We start from the raw sequence: 13,291 nt of genomic DNA on the forward strand, positions 1-13,291 counted from the left end.
TAAACGAGATAATATTTACCTAGAAAAAATATCTGTTTTGCTGAATTAATGAAAGAATTTTAAATAAATGAACTCTGATCTTATAAATTTAATAAGAATCTTCTGAGGGGGGGGACTATTTTTCCTGGAGTGAATGCACAAACCTCACACAAGAAACGAGAAAGAAGGCTGAAGCATCAGGAGGAGGAAATTTATGTTTACAGGAAGTGAGGTAAAGAGCAGGTGTTTCTTCCTGCTGCTGAGATGTGAGAAGGAAGAAGGCTGGAAAAGTAAAGCATAGTGGATGGGGGTGGGGGGTTATGGGGGGCGGCTGGGGATTTGGCCGAGCAGATGGTGGTTCTTTCACCATGGAGGGAAGTGGAGCCGAGCAAAGATTCCAGGAGAATGGTAAAGAGGAGGAAGGATGTGAGCCGGTCTCGAGGGGGGGATGAGGTAGTGGGGTTATCCACCGGCTGGTCTGAGCATGCTCAGTGCAGTCTGTAGCGCTATGAGTCGAGTAGCAGGGTCACCCGATGTCACAATGAGCAAGTGTGGAAGAATGAGGAGCTGTAGTAAAATAAAGATAAAGTGATTATCAATTATTTTCTTGCCAGGAAGTTGATGGGGAAAATGCAGGTTTTCCCATCAGCCCTTTAGCTTAGCTTAGCATGAAGACTGGAAGCTAGCTACCAGCATCTCTAAATTCCACACATTCAGACTGATACTGAGGTATCTAAGCATAGCATTTGTATGGTACACACTCAAGTTTTTACCATATAAGGTTCTCTGCCTACAGACTGGATAGACACAAGAACATGCATTCCATGCAAATGAGCATCCTATAGGCAAACTCTATGATTGGAGGACAAAGAACTGAGGAATTTTCTTTGTTTAAACCCTATATAAGACAGAACGACACATCAGGTCTTTAGGTCTTCGTTCTGGTTTTGGGACCTCCAGATTTTGCTGCAGAAATCTGTTTTGATGTCTGAACTTTTGTAATAAACTTCTTTTTATTATTCAAGTCAGCGTCCAGAGACGTTTTTGCCTGAAAGCCAATTTTTCCACATCTCCTGTTCAAGATACATCAATACTTAAAAGCAGCTTTTGTAATGAATTGAATACTATTTGCAGAGAGACTGAATAAATTCATAGAAAAACATAACTTACTTTCAGAAACCCAGTATGGATTTAGAAAGGACAGATCAACATCACTGGCACTGATGGAATTAACTGAAGAAATCACTGACTGTATTGATAATAAAAAAATAGCTGTGGGAGTATTTTTAGATCTCAAGAAGGCCTTCGATACCATAGATCACAACATATTGTTAAGTAAACTGGAGAGGTATGGGATAAGGGGGGTGGGGCTGAGATGGGTAATGAGCTATTTAAAGGACAGGAAACAGTTTGTTCAACTTGGGGAACATAAATCAAAGTGTATGGATATCACATGTGGGGTGCCGCAGGGGTCAGTGTTGGGTCCAAAACTATTCATCATCTACATCAATGATATATGTAAAGTATCAGAGTTACTTAAAGTTATTTTATTTGCAGATGACACAAGTGTTTTTTCATTCTGGGGATAATTTGCAGCAGATTTTGGGGGAGATGACAAAAGAAATAAACAAATTGAAACTGTGGTTTGATAAAAATAAATTATCCTTAAATTTGAGTAAAACAAAGATTATAATATTCGGACATAAATTTATTGATTCACATGTAGAACTCATAATTGACAATATGAAAATAGAAAGAGTAAATGAAATTAAATTTCTTGGTGTACTTCTGGACCACAAAATCTGCTGGAAGCCACATGTAAGCCACATAAGAACAAAACTAGCAAAATGCACTGCAATATTTAGGAAAAGTAGTCACATGTTGGATCAGAAATCATTGCATATTCTCTATTCTTCATTGTTTTTACCATATTTGACATACTGTGTGGAAGTCTGGGGAAATACCTATAAAAGCACCCTACAGTCGATATGCACAATGCAAAAAAGAGCAATAAGGGCAATAAACAAAACAGGATTTAGGGAACATACTAACCAACTTTTTATTAGATCACATGCAATGAAATTTATGGATTTGATTAAATTTAAAACTACTCAAATAATGTATAAAGCAAGGAATAGATTATTACCAAGAAACATTCTGGACAGATTCACCGATAGGGAAGGGGGTTACAATCTAAGGGGAGATCTAAATTTTAAAAAACATAAAGTAAGAACAACACTGAAAAGTATGTGCATATCAAACTGTGGGGTGAATTTTTGGAATAGCTTGGATGATAGGTTAAAACAGAGCCTAAACATAAATATATTTAAAAAAAGGTATAAGGAATTAATTCTAGTAACATACATGGAAGAGGAGGGATAAACATAGCTATACTGTATTATATATGAGGTGATATATTATTATGTGATAAACTGGTAGTCTGAATATGTATGTGTGTATACAAATATATATGGAAGAGAAATTATTTTATGTGTTATATGTCAATAAAAGTGGATGCATAGTAAAAGTTATATTGATAAGAATATTGGTAATTTGTAAACATATAACGTCACAACAAAAGATGACTAGGAAGGGGTGGGAGTAACAAAAAGTGTATACTTCTTCCCACTCCTTTTTCAAACCTGTTAACATTTTGATTTGTACAAGCAATGTGTTTTGGTTTTCTAAAGAATTGTTTTCTCTTGTTTTGAAACATATTTTTATTTTATATTTTTTATTTTTTGTTCGAAATAAATTTGTTCATTCATTCATTCATTCATTCATTCATTCATTCATTCATTCATTCATTCATTCATATATTTATTGATTTAATGTCTATATTTATATCTTTAATATCTTAAAATGGCTTAGATGTAAATCTACACTTTTGCCTCATTTAATATTCTAGTGTTTTATGACAAATTAGCCTAGCTCTGCCCTTATCTCATTATGGCTCAGATTTTATCTGCCCATTGCAAATAAAACACTCTATGGGGGTGTGTGTTGTAGACAGACTGATTCACTGAAGTGGACTAGACCAGAGGAGATGCATCTTAAACCAAGTCTATAGTTTATGAGCATAGAGACAAATGAATATATTAGAAGAAAGTCCAGAAGGACTGGAGCAAACAGTTGTAGAGACTCTCAGGTGGAATTTTCACTTAGGAAAGCCAGAAAGTTTTTTGAATCCCTGTTTTGAAAATGTTGAGGATTTTAGATATAAAATAAAATTTTGGCTTCAGGAAGAAGAACTTTCAGTTATCGGGCCCTTCTCTGTGGAACTTGCTCCCAGTTTGGCTTTGAGGAAGCAGACCCCCTCTCTACCTTCAAATCATCTTCAAACATTTTTTTCTGGTTAATCATGTAGTAGGTCTGGCTTGGTGACCCTGATCCATCCCTTTAGTTCTTCCTAGTTTGCTGAGGTTTTCCTTCCTGGTTTTGGTCCTAATGGAGGTTTTCCTTCCTGGTACTGGTCCTGATGGAGGTTTTCCTTCCAGGTACTGGACATGATGGAGGTTTTCCTTCCTGGTTCTGGTTCTACTGGAGCTTTTCCTTTCTGGTACTGGTCCTGATGGAGGTTTTCCTTCCTGGTTTTGGTCCTAATGGAGGTTTTCCTTCCTGGTACTGGTCCTGATGGAGGTTTTCCTTCCAGGTACTGGACCTGATGGAGGTTTTCCTTCCTGGTTCTGGTTCTACTGGAGCTTTTCCTTTCTGGTACTGGTCCTGATGGAGGTTTTCCTTCCTGGTTTTGGTCCTGATGGAGATTTTCCTTCCTGGTACTGGTCCTGATGGAGGTTTTCCTTCCTGGTTTTGGTCCTGATGGAGATTTTCCTTCCTGGTACTGGTCCTGATGGAAGATTTTCTTCCTGGTACTGGACCTAATGGAGATTTTCCTTCCTGGTACTTGACCTGATGGAGGTTTTCCTTCCAGGTACTGGACCTGATGGAGGTTTTCCTTCCTGGTTCTGGTTCTACTGGAGCTTTTCCTTTCTGGTACTGGTCCTGATGGAGGTTTTCCTTCCTGGTTTTGGTCCTGATGGAGATTTTCCTTCCTGGTACTGGTCCTGATGGAGGTTTTCCTTCCTGGTTTTGGTCCTGATGGAGATTTTCCTTCCTGGTACTGGTCCTGATGGAAGATTTTCTTCCTGGTGCTGGACCTGATGGAGGTTTTCCCTCCTGGTTTTGGTCCTGATGGTGGTTTTCCTTTCTGGTTTTGGTCCTGATGGAGATTGTCCTACCTGGTTCTGGTCCTGATGGAAATTTCCTTTCCTTGTACTGGACCTAATGGAGATTTTCCTTCCTGGTACTGGACCTGATGGAGGTTTTCCTTCCTGGTTTTGGTCCTGACGGAGGTTTTCATTTCTGGTTTTGGTCCTGATGGAGATTGTCCTACCTGGTTCTGGTCCTGATGGAAATTTTCTTTCCTTGTACGGGACCTAATGGAGATTTTCCTTCCTGGTACTGGACCTGATGGAGGTTTTCCTTCCTTGTTTTCCTGATGGAGATTTTCCTTCCTGGTTCTGGTCCTGATGAAAGTTTTCCTTCCTTGTTTTGGTCTTGATGGAGGTTTTCCTTCCTGGTTCTGGTCCTGATGGAGGTTTTCTTGCCTGGTTCTGGTCCTGATGGAGGGTTCCTTAGCTAGCTCATTATTTTAATGAATTGGTTTATATCAACACGGTTATTATAAACTGCACCAATGTGGATCATGGGATGGATTTGTTTTAACTTGTTCATAACTGGACTATAATGACTTGGACTGTGTCTGTCAAAGAGTCTTGAGATGACCCTGCTTTGAATTAGTAAAATACCAATAAAGCTGAATTGAACTCTAACTATTTCTCTAGTGAGTACAGCTCCTCCGGGTTAGTATTCGCTCTGTGAAGCGTAGAGAAAGATGACTGTACACGTAAACTTCATTGGTTTTGGTCCAGCAAAGTCCTTTTGTTCCTGTTTAGACGGTCCCATTGGCTCTTCTCTTCTAAAAACCTAAAACCATCCTGCTTTTCTGACCTTCTGATAGTTTTTGTTCGTCCCTCATCGATTTGCTCATCTTCCATCTAACAGCTAGTGTGACCGTCGGAGCGTTTAACAGCTGTCACCCATAAAGCCATGATGTGCTCTAGCTTTGTGCAGCTTTCCTGCTGCTCAGCTTTAAGATTTATTGCTTATTGAAGTATGTAGGGAACCCATAATGCAATAACCTTATGCTGATGGAATAATATGATTTTCTCCCCTCTGCCTCAAAGGAAAACATTGCCCACTATTATCACTAAGTATTCTCTGGAGGGGGAAGAAATGCCTTAAAGACTGTATTTGGGTTCTTTGTGCGCCAGTTGCATTTGGAAACATGGCTCAGAATCAGTATTCACGCAGACTTTACTTATTTGGTATGCAGACCTCATTATATTAGCATACCAGGAGGTAAATGACAAATAAATGCGGCTCTCATCGCTGTCTGTATTTCTACTTGACGAGGCATGTTCTGCATGAATGAATATTGATGCACAGCTTTCCCTGGATGCTTCGTTTTGGAGTTAACATGCTCCCCTCCTTTTTTGGGAGAGGGATGAGGTTAAAAACGGAGGCAGAAGCAGCAAGGAGGCGCGTAAGTAGCACACATTGTTAGCACTGAAAGCGTTTCCTGCTGCTAGTCAATAAACAGGATGCGTGCTGTGTCATCCCAGACGTTTGAAGACAGCTGCCGTACGCAAGAGAAACAGCTTTGAGCTGAAATCTATTTCTAGGATTAATCCTGAGGATTTTTTTTATTATTATTCTTTAGGGAGGTGGTGAAAGAGTGAAGCCCTCCTTCCCCCTCATCCCTCCACAAACACCTCCTTCTTGCTTCTAAGCTCCTTCTCTGAGCAGCAAGCTTCATACACCTGCTTTTTGCTCGACACAAAGCTGATTACAGTTTTAGCAACTATTCTTCGAGGAGAAAAAAATGTGCTCTCAGGTGACTTACGAATTCAGAGAAGCAGCTTGAGGTTTTTAGAGGAATAGTTTGATGCTCTGTGAGATGCAGTTGTTCATTCTCCTGCCACTTAGATGAGATGGATAGCGTTCTGAGTGAAACTGCAGCTTCTCCTAAAGATTGGAAAAGAGTAAAAACTGCTCACTCTGTTCTACCCCGGTGAATCAAAATTCATCCATCAGCACCTTCAAAGTTCAATAAATCCCCTTCAGACTCAATGTGTGCTGCTAATCTGACAGGAAGTGACTTGGCTCTGGAAACTGATCTGACCATGTTGGAGCTTTTACATACCCCCACCAGGTCTGAAATGCTGTGTCATGTTTACAACACAAATAGAAGTGACAAACTTGCATATGGCTGCGTTTCAGAGGAACTGTGCAGGATGCAGCCTTAGTTCAGCAGAGTTTCAGTGCTTCAATGACTCCAACCTCAGATCCATCATGACCTCATGGTTCCTGAACCCCCACATCATCGTTGATCTGCTCAGCTCTAAAATGAAACTTTGCATACCGTATACCCACCATCATGTTCAAGAAACCAGCTGGAGATGATTTGTTGAGCTGGGTTAAAAATTATATCTGAACTGATCCACTACAGTGATCCTACTTGCCAGCTGATTTCTAGTATATTAATGTGTAGGGATGTTATAGTTGTAACCGTCACTCACTGTAGAATAAATATATATGTACATACATACACTGTCTATTTCCATCCATCCATCCGGGAGGGAATCCCGAGGTGTTCCAGGCCAGCCAAAAGATGTGCTCCCTCCAGCGTGTCCTGGGTCTTCCCCGGGGTCTCCTCCCGGTGGGACGTGCCTGGAACACCTCACCAGGGAGGCGTCCAGGAAGCATCCTGACCAGATGCCCGATCCACGTCATCTGGTTCCTCTGAATGCAAAGAAGCAGCAGTCCTCCTCTGATCCAACAGAACCACTTCTGCAAAAATCAGAGACCCACTCCTGAGGCCATCAAAACAGATCCCCCAATGGGCAGCCTTAGAGGAGTCCAACCATTCGACTTAATTCCGACTTATGCCAGCATTGTGGACCAAGCTCTGGCACTGGTCGTAGAGAGACCGGACAGCTCATACACGGTCAAACGCTTCCTCCAAGTACACAAAGCACATGTAAACTGGTTGAGCAAACTCCCATGCCCCATCCAAGACCCTAAAGAGGGTATAGACCTGGTCCACTGTTTCATGACCTGGATGAAAACCACACTGCTCCTCCTCAATTTGAGGTTCGACTGTCCTCCTCTCCAGGACCTCTGAATAGACCTTACCAGGGAGGCTGAGGAGTGTGATCCCCCTGTAGTTGGTGCACACCCTCCAGTCCCCATTTTTGAAGATGGGGACCATCACCCCAGTCTGCCAGTCCAGGGAAACTATCCCCGATGTCCACACGATGCTGCTGAGGCGTGTCAACCAAGACAGCCCTACAACATCCAGAGCCTTAAGGAACTCTGGGCAGATCTCATCCACCCGGGGCCTTGCCACTAAGGAGCTTTTTACAACCTCAGCGATCTCAGCCCCAGAGAGAGGAGAGCCCACAACAGGGTCCCCCGACTCTGCTTCCTCATTGGAAGGATTGAAGAGGTCTTTGAAGTATTCCCTCCACTGACCTACAACATCCCGAGTCGAGGTCAGCTGTCGAATGGTCGTCCAAAATCTCCTCAAAGTCATCCGGAGGTCATTCTCCATGGCCTCTCCAAACTTCTCCCATGCCCAAGTTTTCACACAGTGAAAGCCACGTTCCACTTACCCTGTCAATACACATCAGCTCCATCAAGAGTTCCACAGGCCAAAAAGGCCCTTCAACTTGAAGGCACCCCTCACTGCTGGTGAATCTTTGGGATCTTGCACAGTGGTCGGACTCTTCGTCATCAATACCAGATTTTGGTGAAAAATTAATGCAACACTGGATGGAGATAAATCTTGTCACATTGCAGAAGCTTATCGAGACGATGCCACAGCGAATGCTGCTGGAATCAAAGCTAAAGGCGGTCCAACCAGATTTTAAAATGTGTGACCTTTCTTTTGGCCAGGCAGTGTAGATCAGAGCTTTGCTTTTTCTGCTTTGCTCTCCAATTTATAATGTCAGGATATTTATCTATCTGCTGGCTCTGGGTGTAAAAATAACTTTAAGTAGTTTGAACCAACTTTAACAGCTGTTGCTTCAGTTTTAATCATCTGAGATCAGTCAGAGGGACAAAAACCGTTTTCACTTTTTCCTCTCAGACTCATGTATTTCAACCTCTGTTAGAATATTGCTTCATGTATTTCTGTGTTGGAAGGATCTTAATTCCCTTCCACTGCAGACCAATGACTTCTCCTCATTTCAGCTTCATAATAAGGAAATTTTGATTAGTTTCTGCTGTTGCAGCAAGGAAAGAATGAGCAAACTGTATGAAAACAGATGATGGGAAAAACAGTTTTCCATGGTCAGAAAACTGCAGTCATCTTTTCAGTGATTCCTGAACCTCACCACCACCACTAAAACAACAGCAGGAGATTTTTAACAAATATAACAGTGTGGACAAATAGTTTTACTGGTACAGTGTAAACAACACGGTTTCTTAATAACATGTGGGAGAAGGTGACTCAGGCCAGAAGAGGTTATGCTGGATCTGCATCATCTTAACCATAATGAAGCCTTCAGCTGAGGCAGCAGCGTGATGTCATCGAACTATGCCACCTCTGATCTGAAAGCTGAGAGCTTTGTCTGATGATGTGGCCTTCATGGCTGATTGTATGGAGCAAGAAAGCTGTCAAAACTGCACAACAGGAAATAAAGTTCTGGAAAATATGATTGTGTCCAAACAAAAGTTTTATATGTTGTTCCAAACCTACAGAATAACATAGCTGTCAATTAACACTTAAAACTCAAAACCTTTGTTTGATATTGTTTCTTTTTTTTTCTAAAAAGTCTAAACCAGTCTGTAGAAGCTGAAGCTTTTAATCCCAGTATAAACCAGTCTGTAGCAGGTTTTAATACTAGTACAAACCAGTCTGTAGCAGCTTTAAATACCAGTATAAACCAGTCTGTAGCAGACATGATGTTTCCAGCCTCAGCTCCAGATTATGAGGCTAAAATGATGTAAAATGAATGTATGAATAGATATAGCAGCATAAAGGCCGACCAGAAGAAGAAAGCAGAATTTATTACTAACAGAACTTTGTAGAAATAACACACAGATCAACAGTGACCAAGCCTTTTCTCATCTGCATCATTCTCTCAAGTCTTGGCTTTCAGGAGAAAAAATATTGGAACTGAAACAAAACACAACAGAAATATTTCCATGTTTCCACTTTTTCCTCTTTTCCAGTTTTTTCTGCTACTATTTAACTGCTATCCTCACTAAACCAACTCCAGTTCAGCTGCTTTTTGGCGCCACCGTGCATCAGAAACGTCTTCTTGGTTTCATTCCAGCCATAGAGGAGCTTTATTTTTCTTCTTTTCAGACACACATAGAACTTTCTGCTCACTGGTTGATCTTTGGCTGCTTCTGATTGGACGTTACCGTCAATCTAAGCTCTCTGATTGATGGAAAGTTTGACAGGAAGTGGCTTCATCATCATGTCCAGGTCTAAATAGAGGTCCCTTAGCAACACAGTAGTGATAGTGATCTTTTTTTGATGAAATGTGATAAATAATGCTGTTATCATGGATCATTGTGGATTTACCAGATAGAGTCTCTGAATAAAACTACATTTAGTGGCTGGATTGTTAACCTTCTGGACGGGATAGAAATGCCTGGAAAACTTCCGTAGATCACCTAAAGGGTAAAATATTCATCACAGTTTACGCCCCAGGAAGCTACACACTATCGCTCCTGAGAAATTATTGATGATAGAAGAGATCTGTAGAGTAGATCTGGATATCTTAGAGGAGTTTTACAGCTTATGTACAGTTCAGTCTGTATTTTTTCTGTGAGAACATCATTTAAAAATCTTCTACAAACACGTCTTAACTGAAAGCATTTTTAGTTGGTACATTTGGAACAGAAAATGTGACATCTTTTCTTGGAGACACTCATATTTTCCAGAACTTTATAATTTTCTGATTTGCAGTTTTTTCTGGATTCGTTTCATCCTTTTTTTAACTGTTTGATAATAAGAAAGTGAGGGTCACCAGCGTGGTGTGGTAATAAAAGCCGGTGGGTGTTCAGGAAACAGGCCTGAGCTCCCCGAGTGTTTATGTTTCAGTTATCTCTGGCAGATGTTCCCTGAGTGAAATTGAATTCCTGGCAATGAGGGGGAAGAGATCACGGCGGGCATCCTCTTTCATGTCTGGGACAGGATTTCTCCTGGCTGGCCTTGATCCCCTGATTGTCTGCCCTGCAAGGCCGTTTGGTGGATGATGACAGAGGTCGGGGGTGAACCGAGCTTTTCCTGAGTCACGAAGGCCAAGGAACCGCTGCCAACCCGTTGGTTCGACTCAGATAACAACATGTTTAGCTAACAGAGCAAAAAGAGATGCGAAATGAGGGAAATTATGAGTGGAAAACAAACAGCCTCACCTCAGGTTGAGTAAAACAACACAGCGGGTTTATAGTTGCATATTTCAGCTTTTCTCCACATTATCAGGCTGGACGTGTAAATCTCCCTGCAGTGATGAAATGTAGTCAGTCATCTTTATTGGATTTCTCCCACTGGTGTGAAAACTGGAAGATGAAATCTCTGCTGCAAATAAAACAGATCAGATCCCCCTCCTTAGCCTGCATCCTGAATGGCCTCCATTCATCTCCGGACTCGGAGCTGCTGCTTCTGCTGCAGCTGAGCGTTTCCCCAGAAAGCGCCGCTTAGATGATGCAGCATCACTTCACTGTAAGACCAACACAGAAAAGGAAAAATAAGGAGAGCAATTTGATGTCATTTAGCCGAGAGGCCGGTCGCATGTGTAGGAGCTCTGTTTCCTCTTGTTTACCCCGAGCAGTTTCTCAACCCAGGATAACAACCCTGAACAAACATGACTATCAGCTGATGCTGCAGAGGTCTCCACAAGCCTGGGCAGATGACACTCATTACCAGCACAGGTCAGGAAGATTGCACAACACCTCTCTGCCTTCGTTATGCTTGAATGAAATAACAATTTGCCCCTCCCTGAGAAAGCCGAGGCTCATAGCGAAGCACAGTCAAATGATGAAAAATGAGGATGGAGGAGCAGCAGAGTGCAGAAAACTGAAGGTGCACAACATTCTCAGCTCTCTTCCTGCAGACTCTTTACTTACTCTGATAAAACATCATTTCCACATTTGTCATCCAGCTGTTAGACAACACTTTTGAGACAGACATGAGAAATGTTTACGCTGGTTACTGTGGTGCAGTTAAAGGTCCCATATTATGCAAAATTCACTCTCTAAAGGGTTTCTTACAGTCATATGTTTCCTCATTTATACTGGGATTAAAAGCTCCAGCTGCTACAGACTGGTTTATACTGGGATTAAAAGCTCCAGCTGCTACAGACTGGTTTATACTGGGATTAAAAGCTCCAGCTGCTACAGACTGGTTTATACTGGGATTAAAAGCTCCAGCTGCTACAGACTGGTTTATACTGGGATTAAAAGCTCCAGCTGCTACAGACTGGTTTATACTGGGATTAAAAGCTCCAGCTGCTACAGATTGGTTTATACTGGGATTAAAAGCTCCAGCTGCTACAGACTGGTTTATACTGGGATTAAAAGCTTCAGCTTCTACAGACTGGTTTATACTGGGATTAAAAGCTCCAGCTGCTACAGACTGGTTTATACTGGGATTAAAAGCTTCAGCTTCTACAGACTGGTTTATACTGGGATTAAAAGTTACAGACTGGTTTAGACCAGGTAGACCAAAAATAGTAAATAATAGCTTGGTGTTTTCAGGTTAAACCAGCACAGCCTACCTGAGTATTGTTTGCTGACCATGTCCATCCCTTTGTGACCACAGTGTAGCATCTTCTGATGCTACTTCCAGCCAAAATTTAAGGCAGTTCTGGAGGGAAAAGGGGTTCAAACCTTGAGCAGGGTTGAACCTGATAAAGTGGACAGTGAGTGTATTTATTGTATAGCAAACATGTGCAGATGGCAGATCAATGAGAGATAATTACAGAAACATACAAAAATAATTCTGTAGAGAAGACGTTTAAACTGAGTTTAAAAAAAAAAAAAAAAGACAATAAAGATTCTACAAAGCAGTCAACCTACGATGCTCTTTGTCAACAACAATTCCTGAGAGGATTAGCAGACCCGACTTGTGATTACTTGCTCATGTGAAAGCTGATGCTATAGGCGGTGCACTGAGGCTCCAACGTGGCCTGTGGCTACTAATTAAACTAACAACAGTTGCACCATCAGTCTCTGATGAGATGCTTTAATTGGCAGAGCAACAATTGAAAAAAGCCTCATGGCCATTACCTGAAGCTCCACCTGTGCTGGAGAAACTCCTCAGTCTGTTGCCTTTAAAGTCCAACCACACAGGCATCGTTAATGCAGTGTTATGCAAGAGTCCTGGTGGTATGTGCACATCTATCATGTCAGCATGTTGTGTAAAATACTTAAAGTACTGTCTTTTACAAACTTCATGTGAACACATGCCAGGTTGGTGGTGTATGTCTCTCTCAAGCTGCAGCCAGTGTGTTGCACCATCCTCCAAACCCCCCCCCCCCCCCCCCCCCCCCCCCCCCACACACACACACATACACACACACCCCAGTGGAATGGCGATGGCTTATATAACCTGGCCTCACACTCATCCGTCTGCACTGGGAACATGTTTACGTTCGGACTTGCTGTTTTCCTTGGAGGTCTCATTCCAAGGGAGGCGGCAGTGGAAAGGGTGGAGGCCCAAACACCTGCATGTCTGACATGCCTGGCAGGAATCATTACAGCTCACTGTAAACACGCACAAGCCCATCTCCGTGCACATGTGTAACAAAGACTGAGGAACTCCGGCCTTATCGTCTGCAAACAAAACACGGCATGCAGGAAACTGTACAGATAGATGGGATTGGTTGGGACCTGCCACAGAAAACAACACACAGCAAAAGAAAAAGGTGCAGTTTTCTGCAGGTTATTTGTATGGAAACAGGTTTTAAACAGGTGCTTAGCTGCATGGACAGGGTGCACAGGGGAAATCACAGCGTGTGCTCACTTCATTCAGGAAATATAGAAGCTGCATCAGTAAAGTATCACAACAGCAAAAGGCTATAATACTGCAATTACAATTGGTTAGGGAGTTCAGCAGTAAAATGATAATGGCTTTCCATTACAGGCATGGCAATAAAGACATTTGCAACCACATTATCTGCACCTATTGATATTTTTTTCCAGCTAATTTCAAGTCAGCTGTTCTATAGGACTC

The 13,291-nt window shown here is 41.9% G+C and overlaps 1 long non-coding RNA gene across 1 annotated transcript; it reads right to left on the reverse strand.

Moving 5' to 3' along the window:
* Nucleotides 1-3,764: 3,764 nt before the first annotated feature.
* On the reverse strand, nt 3,765-4,463 carry LOC121628953. Its single transcript, XR_006008304.1, has 3 exons — nt 4,447-4,463; nt 3,920-3,944; nt 3,765-3,857 (listed from the first exon to the last, which is right to left on the reverse strand). It is a non-coding gene; the product is annotated as an uncharacterized LOC121628953 (long non-coding RNA).
* Nucleotides 4,464-13,291: the final 8,828 nt, after the last annotated feature.

This window comes from Melanotaenia boesemani, chromosome 18, assembly GCF_017639745.1.
Source record: "Melanotaenia boesemani isolate fMelBoe1 chromosome 18, fMelBoe1.pri, whole genome shotgun sequence".
In the NCBI taxonomy this organism is placed as follows: Eukaryota; Metazoa; Chordata; class Actinopteri; order Atheriniformes; family Melanotaeniidae; genus Melanotaenia; species Melanotaenia boesemani.